This window comes from Pleurodeles waltl, chromosome 3_1 (genome assembly GCF_031143425.1).
Source record: "Pleurodeles waltl isolate 20211129_DDA chromosome 3_1, aPleWal1.hap1.20221129, whole genome shotgun sequence".
Classification (NCBI taxonomy): Eukaryota; Metazoa; Chordata; class Amphibia; order Caudata; family Salamandridae; genus Pleurodeles; species Pleurodeles waltl.
Window position 1 is genome coordinate 1,080,582,579 of NC_090440.1, and position 15,944 is coordinate 1,080,598,522.

A 15,944-nucleotide genomic window follows, 5' to 3' on the forward strand; every position below is an offset into this window, starting at 1 on the left:
GCAGGGCTTGTGGTGGCTGAGGTGCTGTTTGGACTCTTACGAGATGGAGGGGGTGGGTCAGGTGATGCAAAGAGGTTAATTTTGGAGAGGAAAAACTTTTTAGGAGCAGTGGGAAGGGTAGGTGCAGTGGGTATGGGAGTGGAGGAAGAGGATGTGGTTGTAGGAGAGTCAAGTGTGCTGTTTTTGGGTGCAGGTGCTTGTGACGGAGGCTGTCGTGAGGTGGATGGCTGTTGGGTGGGTGGCTGCCTGCGTTTGTGTGGTTTGGAAGAGGGGTGACAGACACACTGGGAGAGGACACAGGGGACGTGTAAATGGCAGTGGGGGTGGTGACTGCACGTGTGCGGAGTGTTCTGGTGGGTGTGCTGGTGATGGACGTACTGGCTGATGGTGGTGTGCATGCAGGTGTGAGTGGAGACATCACAGGGAGGAAGGAGGGAGACGAGGAGGAGGGGGACACAGAGGAGGCAGTGGCTGTTGGCATGTCTGCATGTGGATGTTGCATGTGTGAATGCTTGTATGATCTGTGGTGCTTATGTCTGGATGAGCTGCCCTTGGATGTTGATGTGTGTGCAGGCTGGTCTGTAGGTGTGGCTGGGATAGGCAGAGGAACAGGGGAGTGGGACTGGGATGAGGAAATTGGAGGGGGGAGGCAGGAGACAGGGACAATGGCTGCCGTCAGTGCTGAGGCCAGAGCGTTGAACGATCGCTGATGGGCAGCCTGACCCGAATGAATGCCCTCCAGGTATGCATTGCTCCGGTGCACCTCCCTTTCTACACCCTGGATGGCATTCAAAAGGGTAGACTGCCCAACAATGAGCGTCTGGAGGAGGTCAATGATCTCCTTACTGAGGGCAGCAGGGGTAACTGGGGCAGGGCCTGAGGTGCCTGGGGCAAAGGAGATGCCCGCCTTCCTGGTCGAGCGGGCACGTGGCGATCGCTGAGGGGCTGCTTGGAGGGCGGAGCTGGTGCGCTGGGTGGCGGCTGTACCTGTTGTAGCGGTGGGCACGGATGTTGCCGCCACCACAAGGGAGCTCCCTTCCGAGGTCGTGTCTGTGTCGCTGACGTCTCCACGGGTCCCCGTTGTGGAGCTCCCCTCGCCCTCCGTCTCACTGGTGAACTCGGTGTCAGTTGCATGGCCCTCCGGGGCCATGTGAGATGCAGCTCCCTCGTGCTCCGATGCCACTTCTCCTCCGCCAGATGATGCTAATGCACACATGAACAGGAAGACCAAAAAAAAGGGGGGGGGAGAAAAAATGACATGTTGAGTGCATGCATTGGCGACACCGTTGGCGGAGAGGACAGACACAGAAGCCCCCTGCACTACGCCGCGCACTCGGTGTACACTACTCAATTATTGTGACTTGGCCTACAAGCCTATGGACGACAACTGCACACATAGGTGACCCAGGGCCATGGATAGCTGTACTTAGCACCCTACAGAGGCGGGGGCGGGGGCACAGGGCCATGCCTTACGGAGGGGCCTAGCCTACAGAAATCGCCCTGGCGTAGAGATACCCACAGCCCTCCTCCCCCACCCAGACACCTCCACTGTGCGCTAATATAGCAGAATGTGCTGGTACTCACCCCCTTGTGTCTGCTGTGATGTCCTCACGCGCCCATCCAAATCGGGGTAGGCCACCGCCAGGATCCGGGACATCAGGGGGGTCAATTGCCATGTGGCACCCCTCCTAGGTTGGGAGGCCATCCCCAGGAGAGCCTCCGCGGTCTTTCTGCTCCTGCGGCGGATGTCCTCCCACCTCTTTCGGCAGTGGGTGCCCTGTCTGTTGTGCCCACTACCACTGCCCCCAGGTCCCTGTTGTTGTTGGGGTGGTGGGTCAACCTGGGCGCCCTGTAGTGGTGGACACACCGCTGATTGACGTGTCCTGGAGACAGAGGCATGGGCCCGCTGGGTGGGAGCTGTGCTGGTGTTCCCAGAGGGGGTTAGGTCTGCTGTAGCCTTTGGCTGTCTGTGGGGAATCGACTGTCCCGAGGTCCCCGATGGGCCGGGCTGGTCATCTGGGTCCAGGGAAACAGAGCTGCTGTCATCACTGGGGGCCTCTTCTGGGGGTGGGATGGACATCTCTGGACCCTCCTGGGCGGTGTGGTGGCGTTCGGGTCCTGCAGTGGTATAAGAGAATGGTTATTGCTTCTGTGTGTGCCATTTCGTGTAATGGGTGGGTGGCCGTGTACCCCAGTGCTGGCATTCCCTTGTGGGGGCTTTTGTGACAGTGGCTTGTGGGGGAGATGGGTATGTGCAGTGGGCATGCTTTGGTGATGGGTGTCCATGCTTTGGGGACGCATGCAGGGCTAGGTTTTGGGATGGGTGGGTTGTGATGGTGAGCCATTTGCAAGGAGTTGGTGTGATGGGGGTGGGGGTATGATTTGGCATGCAGGTGGGGTGGGGGGAATGAAGTAGTGAAGATTTGTCTTACCAAGTCCATTCCTCCGCCTACTCCTGCGAGGCCCTCAGGATGCAGGATGTGCAAGACTTCCTCCTCCCATGCTGTGAATTCTGGGGGAGTAGGTGGGGGTCCGCCGCCAGTCTTCTGCACCGCGATGTTGTGCCTTGATACCATGGAACGCACCTTCCCCCGTAGGTCGTTCCACCTCTTCCTGATGTCGTCCCGATTTCGTGGATGCTGTCCCACAGCGTTGACCCTGTCCACTATTCTTTGCCATAGCTCCATCTTCCTGGCAATGGTGGTGTGCTGCACCTGTGTCCCGAAGAGCTGGGGCTCTACCCGAACTATTTCCTCCACCATGACCCTGAGTTCTGCGTCAGAGAACCTGGGGTGTCTTTGGGGTGCCATGGGGTGGTGTGGATGAGATGAGGGGTGGTGTATGTGTTGTAGAGTGTGGTGAGTGTGGTGGTGTATGGTGTTTTGTGCGTGGATATTGTGTGGGTGATGTTGTGATTTGCCTCTGTGTGATGGTCTACTCTATTCTGTGCTGTCTCTCTCTGTCCTTCAGTCGCAATTGTGGTCGTAAGGGTTTGTGGGTGATGTGGGTGTGTGTTTTATATTTAATTGGGTGTGTGGGAGTGGTGTGTGTATGTGTCTCAGGTGTGTGTATTTTGAATTGTCCAATGTGGCTGTGTTTTGTAGAGGTGTGTGTATTTTGAGCGCAGTAGTGTCTACCGCCAATGGAATACCGCGGTTGAAAGACCGCTGCGGGGATTTGTGGGTCGGAATGGCATGGGCGTATTTCTGTTGGCGTGACGGTGGAGGTTTGGTCATCGCCAGTTTTTCGCTGGCCGTTGCTGTGGCGGAATTTTGTTGATGTCGGGTTTTTGGCGGTTTGCCAGTTGCGGGTCAGAATGACCGTGGCGGTTTACCGCGACTGCGGCGGTGTTATGGCGGTCTTCTGACCGGCGGTAAGCGCCTTTTACCGCTGAGGTCAGAATGACCCCCTATGTGCGGTAGAATGGTGCAGCATCAGAATATCAGTGTAATGGGGCCACTGACACTCCATTCTAAATAAGTCTGACATGGACACCTCTGAGGGAAAGTCAGACACCCTGGGACAGAGTTACAACAGCTATACCTCAGGTAAGTGGTAATAGTGGGGGAATTTTTGGATCATATGGATGTCTCATACCTCTGTGCCGTCACATGGTCAATTGTACATTTTGTAGGTTGTAATCAAGATGCACCTAAGTTGGGATCTTACTGGTACATTTCTAGCACCCATCTGTTGCTTAGTGATTGCAATTTGATGCCTAACCTGATGACTTTGGAATGAATGCCTATGCAAAGTGCAATTAGGTATGACACACAATTAGTGTATAACTTCCCATATTTCAAGTGGGGTACATCATAATACTTACCAACACCTATATTGTCACTGAATTCATTTTAACATGACTCCTTGTTGGTTTGCAAATATGTCTAAACAAGTAATGTTGTGGTTGCTCAAATAATCTGAGTGATTTGTTGTCAGGTGAGCAATACCTCAACATATACATTGCACTGCTACTTGAATCACATGCACTTGTTACAGAGCTACAACCATGTTGTCATAAAACTTACTTTCCACATCCATATCCCTGAAGCAATCAATTTTGCCTTGAGAAAAAGGGCAATGTCCACCTGCAAAACAAGTATGGTAAAATTGCATGAAAATAGAGCAACTACCCATGGTTCTGAAGCTAAACTAAGCACTATGACATACCAGTATAATGGCACATTAAGACACACTTAGACGCACATGTATATATTTTCAGACCATAGAACTCAGCTAGTCACCTTGAAGGACAGAGCTGCCTGAAGGTGAAGGCCAGATATGTCTAACAACATATGCCAAAGATATGCATGTGCTGCTGTAAGAACTGCTGCCCAGCTTCATCACAGGCCCCCTTGTAAAATGACCCAAGGGAATCAGCATTACAACTATGCAGCCAAAAGTGTGCCAGTGCTAGGAAAGGACAGAAACACACAGCAGGAAGGGCGTGCAGGGGGAAATCAAATAATCCTTAAAAATAAGAATGCTGGTGTGCGCTTATGGCATGTAGAGGGTGCAGGGGAAATTGAAATAATCCATAAAAAATGAATGCTCATGTGTGACTATGGTAGGCAAGAGGTGCAGAGGAAAATGCCATAATCCTTTCAAATTAATGCTGGTGTGCTACAGAGTAAAATTGAATAATCATTAAAAAAGGAATGCTAGTGTGTGCCAAAAGCAGGCAGAGGATGCAGTGGAAAATTGAAAATGGCATTCAGGGGAATTCTGGGGAAAATGACAGAATTTTTTGAAAATAAATGCTGGTGTGAGTCTTTTGTTGGCAGGGGGTGCAGGGAAAATGCAATAATCCTAGAAAAAGAATGTAGTTGAGCGCATATTGCATGAAGGAGGTATAGGTAAAAATGCAATAATCCTTACAAAATGAATCCTCGTGTATGCCTATGGCAGGCAGGGGATGTAGGGGAAAATAATCTAATCCTTACAAAATTAATGCTGGTGTGCGCCCATGACAGGCAGGGGCTGCAGGGGAAAATGACATAGAGGGCCATTACGAGTTTGCCGGTCTCAGGGCCACCATGTTAGAGGTGGCGTTCATACCTCCAACAGGCTGGTTGAGAAGACTGCCATATTATGACCATGGCAGTCTTACCAACAGAATATAGCCAAAACACTACCAGAACTGCCAGAGTGGTCAAGCCGCGGACGACGGTAGCCACCTTCAGACTGGCGGAGATTATAAGACTGCATACCGCCAAGGTTTCCGCCACAATCGCACCACCACGGAAACGCTGGCAGAAACCAATTCTATAAAAGGAGACACTCACCTTAAGGAATACATATCCGGAGCTGCCATGGAACCAAAACTACATGTCTTCCCACTGCTCCTGCTCGCCCAATGACTTGTGAACCAGCAATAAAGACACAAACCGTGAGTACACACACTTACCTGTCACTGTACCTGTCAAATGTTAAGGTACCTATGCACACACAACATACACACACATTCCCTCACATTGGCACGTACAGTCCTACACTGCCACATACACACACACACACACACATACAACTACATATATTACGTTCATCACACACACAAGCAAAAAACATACCTAGATATGCAGCAGCGGCACACACACACACAACAACGTACAACACTACCAAATGGCACGACAACACAAAAGCACCCATAAAAACACACAATACACACTTCCATGTCACAATTCAATCAAACAGCACAATGTGACAACTCCAGAGACAAGTACACACAATAACACCTCCAAACAACAAACCATCACACATACCCCGCAAACACACATCACAATGGTTCAAACATGCCAGTCCACACACACACGCACACAGTACAACTACACAAATGCACACAACACTATACATATAAATTATACATGTCAACTAAAAAAAAAACACACAACATCAACAAATTTACATTCCCCAACATGCACATGCCCATCACACAACACTTCCCATCACTCAGGGACAAATGCCATGCACACAACCACACATGCAGGCCAGACACAAATGGTAGCACAACCACCACTCACACACAAATGCTTACACACAAACAATATCAGCCAATAGCAAAACTGCCTTAAGAACAGAAATGCATGACAAAGATATTACCTTTGAACCAACAACAGGTTGGCCCTGATAATTATTTAAATACAGAAATAAATATATAAAAATATGTACAAAGGTCAAAGGCCAGTCCAAAATGTCCCAATGCTAAATGCAGAAAATGCATGTCTGTGCCCTAACTTGACTCCTGACTGGCATGTAACCTTCACTGATTGGGGCATCAAGGGGGCAGGCAGGTACCTCAGGGATTGGGGGGCAGGAGGGGGAGTTTGGGCTTTTGCTTGGGAGGGGGATCATTGGGTTTGGGTTTGGACTTGGGAGTGGGGATTTGGTCGAGGCTTAGGGGAGGGTTGGGAACTCTTAGGAGCGGTCGACTTCTTGGTGGGGGAGGGGCATGGGAAATTGCAGAGGGGGCAGGGGAGGTCTTGGAGATGGAAGGGCTGGACTTGGTGAGAGACACTGATCATTTAGGGTAATCACAGGTTGGGAGAAGAGTAGGGAAAAGGGAGAACTCCAAGAGCAAATGCTTCTTACTCACATGGGACAGTCATGGCAAAAGGGTTTGGGAGTGGAGGGAGAGGTAGTGCTTGTAAGAGCTGTCTTGGTGGATGTTTTGGGTGCATGTGTGAGCAAGGTATGCTTGTGGGTGGGGGTGTCTGTTCAGTGGGTGAGTGTGGGTGTTTATGTGTCTTGGGAGGAGGGGGGTTGAGGTGCTGGGAGATGTCATGGTGGATGGGTGACTGTCTGTTGGAGTGGTGACTGCAGCCATGCTGGATGTGCTGCACATAGGTGTGTCAGTAGTTGTGGGAGCTGCGGATGTGGTGACTGGGATGGATGTCTGAGGGTCTGCTATTGTGGTGACTGTGGGTAGGATAGGAGTTGTGGCTGGATCGGTGAATGTAGGTGTGGTGACTGCAGGTATGTCAGCTGTAGTGTCAGACATGCTAGGGTGGTGGGGGTGTCAGTGCAAGAAGTGACTGTTGCTGTGTACACATGGGTGATGTTTGTGTGCATGCCTGTGGTGGTTCCTGTGGTGCTTGTGTTTGTCTGAGCTATTTGGATGTTAAGGTGGAGAAATGCTGGTCTGTCTGTGTGTTTTGGCTGGGTTTGGGAATTGAGATTTGGGTTTCGAAAGAGGAAGGTGGAGGAGGGAGGGACGACAAAGGGTGACTGGCTGCCGTTACGGAGGCCAAAGCCTGAAAGGATCTCTGTAGGCCTTCCAGTGCACTTTTAATGCCCTCCAGGAACGCATAACTCTGCTGGTCTTGAGTTGCCAGTGTGGTGGACTGACCCACAGAGATCGACCTCAGGAGGTCAATAGCCTCCTCTCTGAGGGTAGCAGGGCTGACTGGGGCAGAGGTAGAGTCATACCAAATTTGTAAGAGAGAGCACATGCACTTTAGCACTGGTTAGCAGTGAAAAAGTGCTCAGAGTCAAAACGTCAGCCAACAAAGGTCAGAAAAGGAGGCAAAAAGCAAAAAGTCTGGGGAATGACCCTGTAAATGGGCCAGGTCCAACACATCGGAACACACACTAATGCATATGCGGTATGCTATGTTAAACACAACATCTATCACACATTACTATGGCTTAGGAGCCACCTGCTTCTCTGGTGCTCCAAATAGCTGTTCATACAGGGGTAGGACATCCTCCACCAGCCTCTCTGGCTCTTCTGGTGTGGAGGCAGGGGCCCTATCACCTGCAGGATGTGGTATGATGGCTCCTAGAGGCAGTACACAGCAGCTCACTTCGTGGAGGTCTTGCTGGCAATAGTGTCAGGATTCAAGTGAGCAATACAAAAGAAAATGGTGGTCACAACCACCACATACAGGACCATCACCATCAGCCATCATCGCCATTGGCCCAAGTCTGCCAAAGGCAGCAATGTTATCCAATATTAAGTTGCATGGCAGTTGTGACCGCCTACCACCGCTTACCACCATTACGACTTCTGCTGGCGGACTCCGGTCACTTCCACCTGACAAGTACAGTAGGTCATGCACCTGCCATTTTGTGCACATTCCTTTGATTGATGTGTTTAATTATCTGCATCATACACATATTCCACCCCAAAAGCAGTATTCATGTATGTATTGCCATAATGTATGTGCAACATATTGGTGATATATTCACTTAATGATGGGATAAGGGAGTATACATGGTGACAACTATGTAAAGCGATTCTGAAGTACGTAGGCCATGGGTAGATAAAGCTAGTTTACAATAGTTATGTGTGAATAGCGCAAGACAGCTAAGTGTTACACACTTGTACACTTATATTAGACTCATTAATATATTCCAATTTGCATGTAAGCCAATGTGCAGCAATGAGGCAGGAATTGGTAAATATCTATGGGCTGTACTGTATATATAAGAAGTTCCACGCATCCTCCATATATTTTAGGTGGCAGGTAATATGCAATGTGTAATAGATGTGTGAACACAGCATAACTCATAGTATTCTCCCTTCTCTCAACATAGTAATGCTGCCATGAGAATGAGACACCCCCCATTCTACCGTTCACTTGTAGACATGGAAACCATGGAGGACAGGCATGTCATACAGAGATATCATCTGAATCATCTGACCATCATGGAGCTTTGGACTCAGTTGGAGCCAGATCTGATGCCTGCAATTTGCAATCCCTATGGCATACCTCCCATCAAGTCTTGTCAGTGCTACACTTCCTGGCCACAGGGCCCTTTCAGAATACAGTGGCTTTAACAGCTGAGATGTCTCAGCCCATGTTCAGTCTTGCATTGAAGGATGTGCTGTCTGCATTGTTGAAACATCGGGACAGCTGCAGCAGGTTTCCCCACCAAGAGAATTTGGCCTATGTGAAGGAAGATTTTCATGAAATGGGACACATTCCTCATGTGGTAGGAGCCATTGATGACACCCATGTAACCCTAGTCCCTCCTAGTGCCAATGAATAGGTGTATAAGAGCAGGAAGAACTACCACTCAATCAACATACAGGTGGTGTATCTGGGAGACCAGTACATCTCACAATTCACAGCCAAGTTTCCTGGATCTGTACATGATCCCTACATCATGCGGAACAGCAATGTCCCACATCTGATGACATGACTGTAAACAGAGAGGGCCTGGCTGCTTGGTAAGTAAGTATTGTTGTGTGTGACTGTGAGTTATGTCTCCTGTCATTACAATCTACCCAGTCCCACATTCAACACATGAGTTGTTGTCCCTTTGTGTACACAGGTGACTCAGACCATCCAAATCGTCCTTGGCTGTTGACACCAGTGCAGTACCTAGCCATGCCAGGGGAACTCCATTACAATCAGGGGAACTCCATTACAATGGGCCCACAGGAGGTAAAGGCATATAATAAAGCATACATATGGGCTCCTGGAGGCAAGATTCAGGTGCCTGGACCTATCTGGAGCAGCCCTTCTCTACTCGCCCTAAAAGGTATGCCAAATAATCGTTGCCTGCTGCATGCTCCATAATCTAGCCCTAAGACATCAGATACCATTGATAGCAGATGAGGGGAAGGCAGTTGGACCTGTGGCTGGAGATGGAGACGTGGCTAGTGATGAAGAGGCTGAAGAAGAACAAGGCATTGACTCTAGGGAAGATCTCTTAATCAGTACTTCATCTGACATACAGGTATGTGAAGTGGAGAATATGATATTTTAAATGAGCACAACTTGTAGTAGATGGCAGCCTTTACACCTCCTTTTTAGCTTCATCAGTGGTGATGTCATGTGCTCCAATGCCTATGGGTGAATTGTGGATGCAGACTGATAGTCGGTAAAGTGTACAGTACAATATGTTCGCCTATTTGCTGTATAGTTACATCAGATCCTGACATACACTTCTGTAATGGTCCAATCAGTATTGAGGTATGTTTCTTGCTTTCTCCTATCCTGTTTTCCTTCCACTCACTGATGTAGCCATGTGCTTTCAATAGGCACTGCTATATGATGACAGACATGAGAGTAGAACCAGTCAGGTAGCTGATAATAAGCATGGAGGTACAGTGTGTTGTATCTTTTTAGTACTTCCTTCAAACAAGTGGGTTTGTGACTGCTTCATCCCTTCCTTGTACTGTTGGGGGTTGGTGGATGTGTAATGATGTATTATGTGTCAGTTATAGTACATGGTCCATGTGTGCTGTTAGCATCATGCCCTGTGGCTTCACAATGGGTGGGGTACCTAGTGATGAATTTCAGACCTAGCTGTGTTTGTATACTGACGTTGCTGTCTAAGTTGAAGGTTACTGTATACTGACAAAGGGGAGTGACAACCCTACAATTATGGGGCCTAATTTAGTGTATAGCTTGAGTACTGTGTTCCTCAGTGGCATTCTTTGTGTGTTCCATGGTATAAGTGCATAGGTAGCTATGGTATGGTAATGTGGCAATCCTGTATCTGGTCATGTATAGCTCCTATCAGGGTGACACTGCTTGGTAGGTAGTCTACCATGGCCATGACTATAATTACCTGTAAGGGTGCTTAGTATGCTATCATGCCTTCCATCCTGATGGTACTCTTTGTCATGCTCTATTTGCAGATTGGAATACTGATTATACCCTGGTGTTACTCTGGATTTCAAACTCACTTACATCTGGCCTGTGACATTTCTGTAGTGCTGTAGTGCTGTGTCTCCTGCTGAGGGTGCCTCCCTCTGATGTCCATTAACCTGGATTGTTGATGTTGTATTAAAGACACATATACAGTATCTGTTTTCAAAGGTGATTTTTTGAACTATAACCATAGTGATGGCCAAAATAAAGAGGCATAGATTATCATAAAAGTGATGAGTGAAAGTGATGAGTGAGGTCATGGTAGGTGGATTAATCAGAGTAGTTGATACAGCAGTTTGTTGCAAAGGTCCAGTGTCCATGGGAAGATGGAAGATGGAGTTCTGTTTCAGAATAGCCAACAGGGTGTATCAGTGGCACACAAGGGAGATGTTCACTTCCAGACAGTGGGTTTGGTCTGGGTGGACATCCACGTTTGCTGGGGGTTTCTTCAGCTACTGAGGGAGGTTTGTGTTAGGCCTGTGGTTCCCTTGGCAGGGCCTCCATTCTACTAAGTGCCTCAGTTGTAGATGGACCAGATGTTAGGGTGCTAGTGATAGGGGCCTAATGCTGTTTGGAGAGACCAATGAAGCCATAGTACCATTATGTGACTGCCACCCATGCATGACATCCTGGTGACAGTCCATCTGCAGACTTTGATTTTCCCCCAGTATGGTAATTCTTTGGCCCATCCTGTCCTGGGAAGATTGGTATGCTCCAAGTACTTGGGAGATGGTTTCCTGGTGAGTAGAGAGCTTTTGAGGCCCCATCCTCTGGCCAACAGCTTCCCTCCCACTTACCCTACCCCCAGGTGCCTGTTTCCCTGGTACGATGTGCCCACTACAAGTGTTAGCACGTCCATCATTGCCAGCGGTGTCAAAGTGCGATTCAGATCACTGTACTGAGGGCCACACAATTGATTGAGAAGTCCTTGGGACACAGGTTTGGGGGTGATTGTTTGGCTGTGATGTGGATGCCCCAGGTGTGGGAAGGTTTGATGAGGGCAGGGTAAGGCTGGGACCCGTTAACTGACCAGGTGTCCCAGATGAGCCAGGTCGGTCATCACTGTCCAGACATCATGTAAACTGTAAAACTTTGCACTTGTATAGCACACTACTCACCCATTAGGGTCTCAATGTGCTGTACGCATACCGCTGTGGAACCCCTCCTGGCTCTTCCCTTTGAGGCACCCACTCCTGGGCACCCCCAGGGTAAAGCCAGGCATCCAACCGCTGTCAGGGCCATTGTGGAGATTGAGCAAGCTATTGCCCAGAGTTACAGAGTGGGACCCATTAATTAGAGTAGGCACCGAGGCGAGAATTATCTGGTCCAAGGGAATTGAGCCCAAGACCCACCGAGGCGAGAATTGAACCCTGCTCCCGGGCCAGATCTCTGCATCAGGGTCTGCCACTCTAACCATTGTGCCACACTTCTCCACATCCTGGTGTGTTGCTACACAGGGGCCATGATCCTGAGGGGACTGGCTGTCTCAGGTGTCCTCTCCATTGTGGCTATGGCAGGGTTACCTGTGGAGGAAGTGAGGCACAGAGTACAGGTAAGTTTGTGTGTTTGGTTACAACTTTGTAAAATGTAGACAGTGGCTTAATTAGATTCCCTGAAGTGACATTGACAGCTGCTACACAGCATACCTTTATTGTACATACTACTCAGTGACTTGTTTTCCATTGTCCATGTTGGGAGGTGTCAGACAAGTTTGGTACAGTTTGCACTGCAGATGAGTTCTGGTTTAGTCTGATATCTGACATGACTGCTCAGTTCTGTTACCTTGTGAATGATCATGCTTGTTAAATATCACACATGATAGCTGCACAATGCACAATGGTGTCCTAGTGGGAACACAGTATGTGAGCATGCAAAGGTAATCGTCCAGTATCTGGATGTTGTGCATGTGCATCGACTCTGCCATGTTACTTTCCAACCCAAGCGAGTCTATTTCTGGGTTTGGATATTGGATCTGAGGCCATTTGGAATGGTCACTGAGCTGTAGCTGTATTTTGGTTTGGTTGTTTGTTAGACTAGGCATCCTTGGCATGGTCTCCCCTAACTTTTTGCCTCTGCTTCCCAGGTTGTTTCTGTATGCTGGACTCTGTTTTTTTCTGTTTTGTTTGCTCTGGACACTTTACCACTGCTGACCAGTGCTTAAGTGTGAATGTTTCCTATATAAATTCTATGTGTACGTTGGCTTACAACTGATTAGCATATGTGATTTACTAGTAAGTCCCTAGTAAAGTGCACTAGAGGTTCCCAGGGCCTGTAAATCAAATGCTACCAGTGGGCCTGCAGCACTGGTTGTGCTACCCACATTAGTAGCCCTGTAAATATGTCTCAGACCTGCTACTGCAGTGTCTGTGTGTGCAGTTTAAACTGCCAATTCAACTTGGCAAGTGTACCCTTTTTATACATGTAAGGCACCCTTAAGATAGTAGTGTATGTGAAAGGTGGGACATGTACTGATGTGTTTTACATGTCCTAACAGTGAAATACTGCTAAGTTCATTTTTCACTGTTGCAGGGCCTATCTCTCTCATAGGTTAACATGGGGGCTGCCTTTAAGTATCATTAAAGCGCAGATTCCCTTTGGGAGCAGATAGAAATCTGGAGTTTAGGGTCTCTGAACTCACAATTTAAAAATACATCTTTTGGTAAAGGTTGTTTTTAGATTGTGGGTTTGAAAATGCTACTTTTAGAGATTAGGCATTTTCTTGCTTAACCCATTCTGTGACTCTGTCTGTTTTTGGATTCCCTGTCTGGGCCAGCTTGACAGTTGGTCTGTTTGCACCTCTCCTCTAGACAGTGACACAAAGGGAGCTGGAGTGTAGCCTGCATATCCTTATGGGCCCTCTGGGCTGGAGCGGACGGAAGGAGTTGTCACTTACACCTGAAAGGGTTGTGCCTGCCCTCACACGATGCAGTCTCCAACCCCCTGATGTGTGTGTCTGGGGTCTGGCCTGGGCAAGGCAGGATCTTTTGAACAAGAGAGACTTCTCTTTGAAGTAGGCCTACTTCAAAGGCAGGAAGGGGTATAAGAAGAGGACCCAAACCCCCTGAAAATTAGATTGCTTCTGGAACCAAGAGGAACCTCTGCCAAGGAGAAGAGCTGGAGAGCTGGAGGAGGAGTACTGCCCCTTTGCCTGTGCTTTGATGGGTTGGCCTGCAGCAGCTGCTTCTGCCTGAGAGAGGACAAAGACTGACTTTTGTGTGACTTCCCACTGGTGAAGAATCTCCAAGGGCTTGGACTGAGCTTGCCTCCTGTTGTTGAAGTTTCAGGGACATCAAAGATTTCTCCCTGGACTTAAAACTGAGAGTCCTGCCCTGCCAAGTGGTGACCTAACCTGCCTCTGGGCACTTGAAAGGTGAAGCTGGTGGAAAAGGACAGAAATCCAAGCTAAGACCGCCGTGCCGGGAAACTTTCGATTCACCACCAGCCCTGCGGCTGATAAACAACAAGCTGCCAGCCTTGCGGCTAAAATCAACATGTCACCTGCATCGTAGCTGGGTGATCAACGCAGGGCGGCTGGAGGAACGACACGCAACATCTGCAGCGGCTGCTGCAAACGATGCAAGCCCCCACGCAGTGCAGTTTCTTGATCCCGTGCAACCGGATTTCAATGCAACATCGCTGGTTGCCAAAAATCAACACAAAGCCTGTCCGGACCGAGGTACCTGCCCAGGATCAATGCATCGCTCACTTGCGGGAGGAAAGAAACAATGCACTCTGGCCCGACCAGAGGAGGAACGATGCACGGCCTAGCTTGCGAGTGAGAAATCAATGCTTTGCTGGCCTTTTTCGACCGACGATTGCCTGTGCAGCTTTATTTTGACACTACTGAGGTACTTTTGTGCAAGAACAACATTCTCAGTGTTTTCTAAGGATTAAGACTCTTATTCTTTTTTAAATTCATATCTTGGCTTGTGTATGTTGGGGTTTTTGTCGTTTGGTCTGGTGTTGTTTTGATAAATATTACCTATTTTGCTAAACCTATGTTGTGTCATTTTGTAGTGTTTTCATTGGGTTACTGTGTGTGTTGGTACAAATACTTTACACATTGCTTCTAAAGTTAAGCCTGCCTGCTTGTGCCAAGCTACCAAGGTGGTGAGTGGGGGATAACTGAAGGTGATTCTTCTTTACCCTGACTAACAGTGAGGGTCCTTGCTTGGACAGGGGTTAACCTGACTGCCAACCAAAGACCCCATTTCTAGCATTGCTACTGTGAGTGTGCTATTGCATTGCTGTCATTACAATGTACTAGGCCTCACTGGTACAATCTAGATAGTGTTGATAGTACTTTAGTTGTACTTGCATTACATGTGATATGTTGTGCACATTCCAGGTTTTCACAATGATGGGTTAGTGCATTCTGTGAGTTTTCTTGATATGATTGTCCAGTAGTTTACATACCACTGGCAAGGGCTGTGAGGGCAGTTGGGGTGAGTGGAGGTAAGAAATGTAGGAAAGGGTCATTAGGTGAATAGGTGGGAGGGATAGTAGGACATTTAGTTAAATGGGGAGTATTTGGGTGGTGAAGAGGCATTCAGGACAGGGCAAATGTGTACCATGACTGTAGTGGGTACTTACCAGACTCTAGTCACCCATGTATTCAAGTGTCTTCCCACTCAATTGGCCCTGCCGACTATCCTTTGCCACAATTACATTTTCCTGGCATTGGATGTTTGTTGGACCTGTGCTCCAAACAGTTGTGGCTCTACCCTGGCAATTTCATTCACCATGACCCTCAACTCATCGTTGGTGAATTGTGGATGTTTTTGTAGGGAAATGTTAGTGGTTGTGTAGACAGTGTTTGGGGGTGTTTTGAGTGTTAGGGTGCAGTGTTGTACACTTGGTGCGGTGTGGGTGCTGCGTTGTGAGAGTGAAACGGTTGCCGTGGGTTGTGTCCTAGTGATGTGTGTATTGTGTTGTTGTGTGTTGTGTGATGAGTGAGATGTGTAGGTGTAAAGGTGCTTACTCTAAATTTTTTCCTGCTCTTAGTGTATGTGAATGGTGTTTTTGTTGCAAAGGATTGTGGGTTATGTTGGGTGGTAATATATAGTGCAGTGAGTAGGTGTGTCAGATGTGTGGATGTGTGTCAGGTGTGGGGTATTCAAACTATCCAATGTGGTGTTGTGTTCTGACAGTAGTGAGTTTTGATTGCGGCGATTCATACCAAAAATGGTTTTCTGCTGTGAAGGAACCCCTGTGGTAATTTGTGGCTCGTAATCAGGTGGGAGGAATTTTGTCGGGCTCGCAGTGCTGGTGGTCCGTCTGCCTCTTTCCAACCCTCCAGTGTCCTGGTGGTGTCGGAATGTTGCCAGTTTTTTCGGGGTC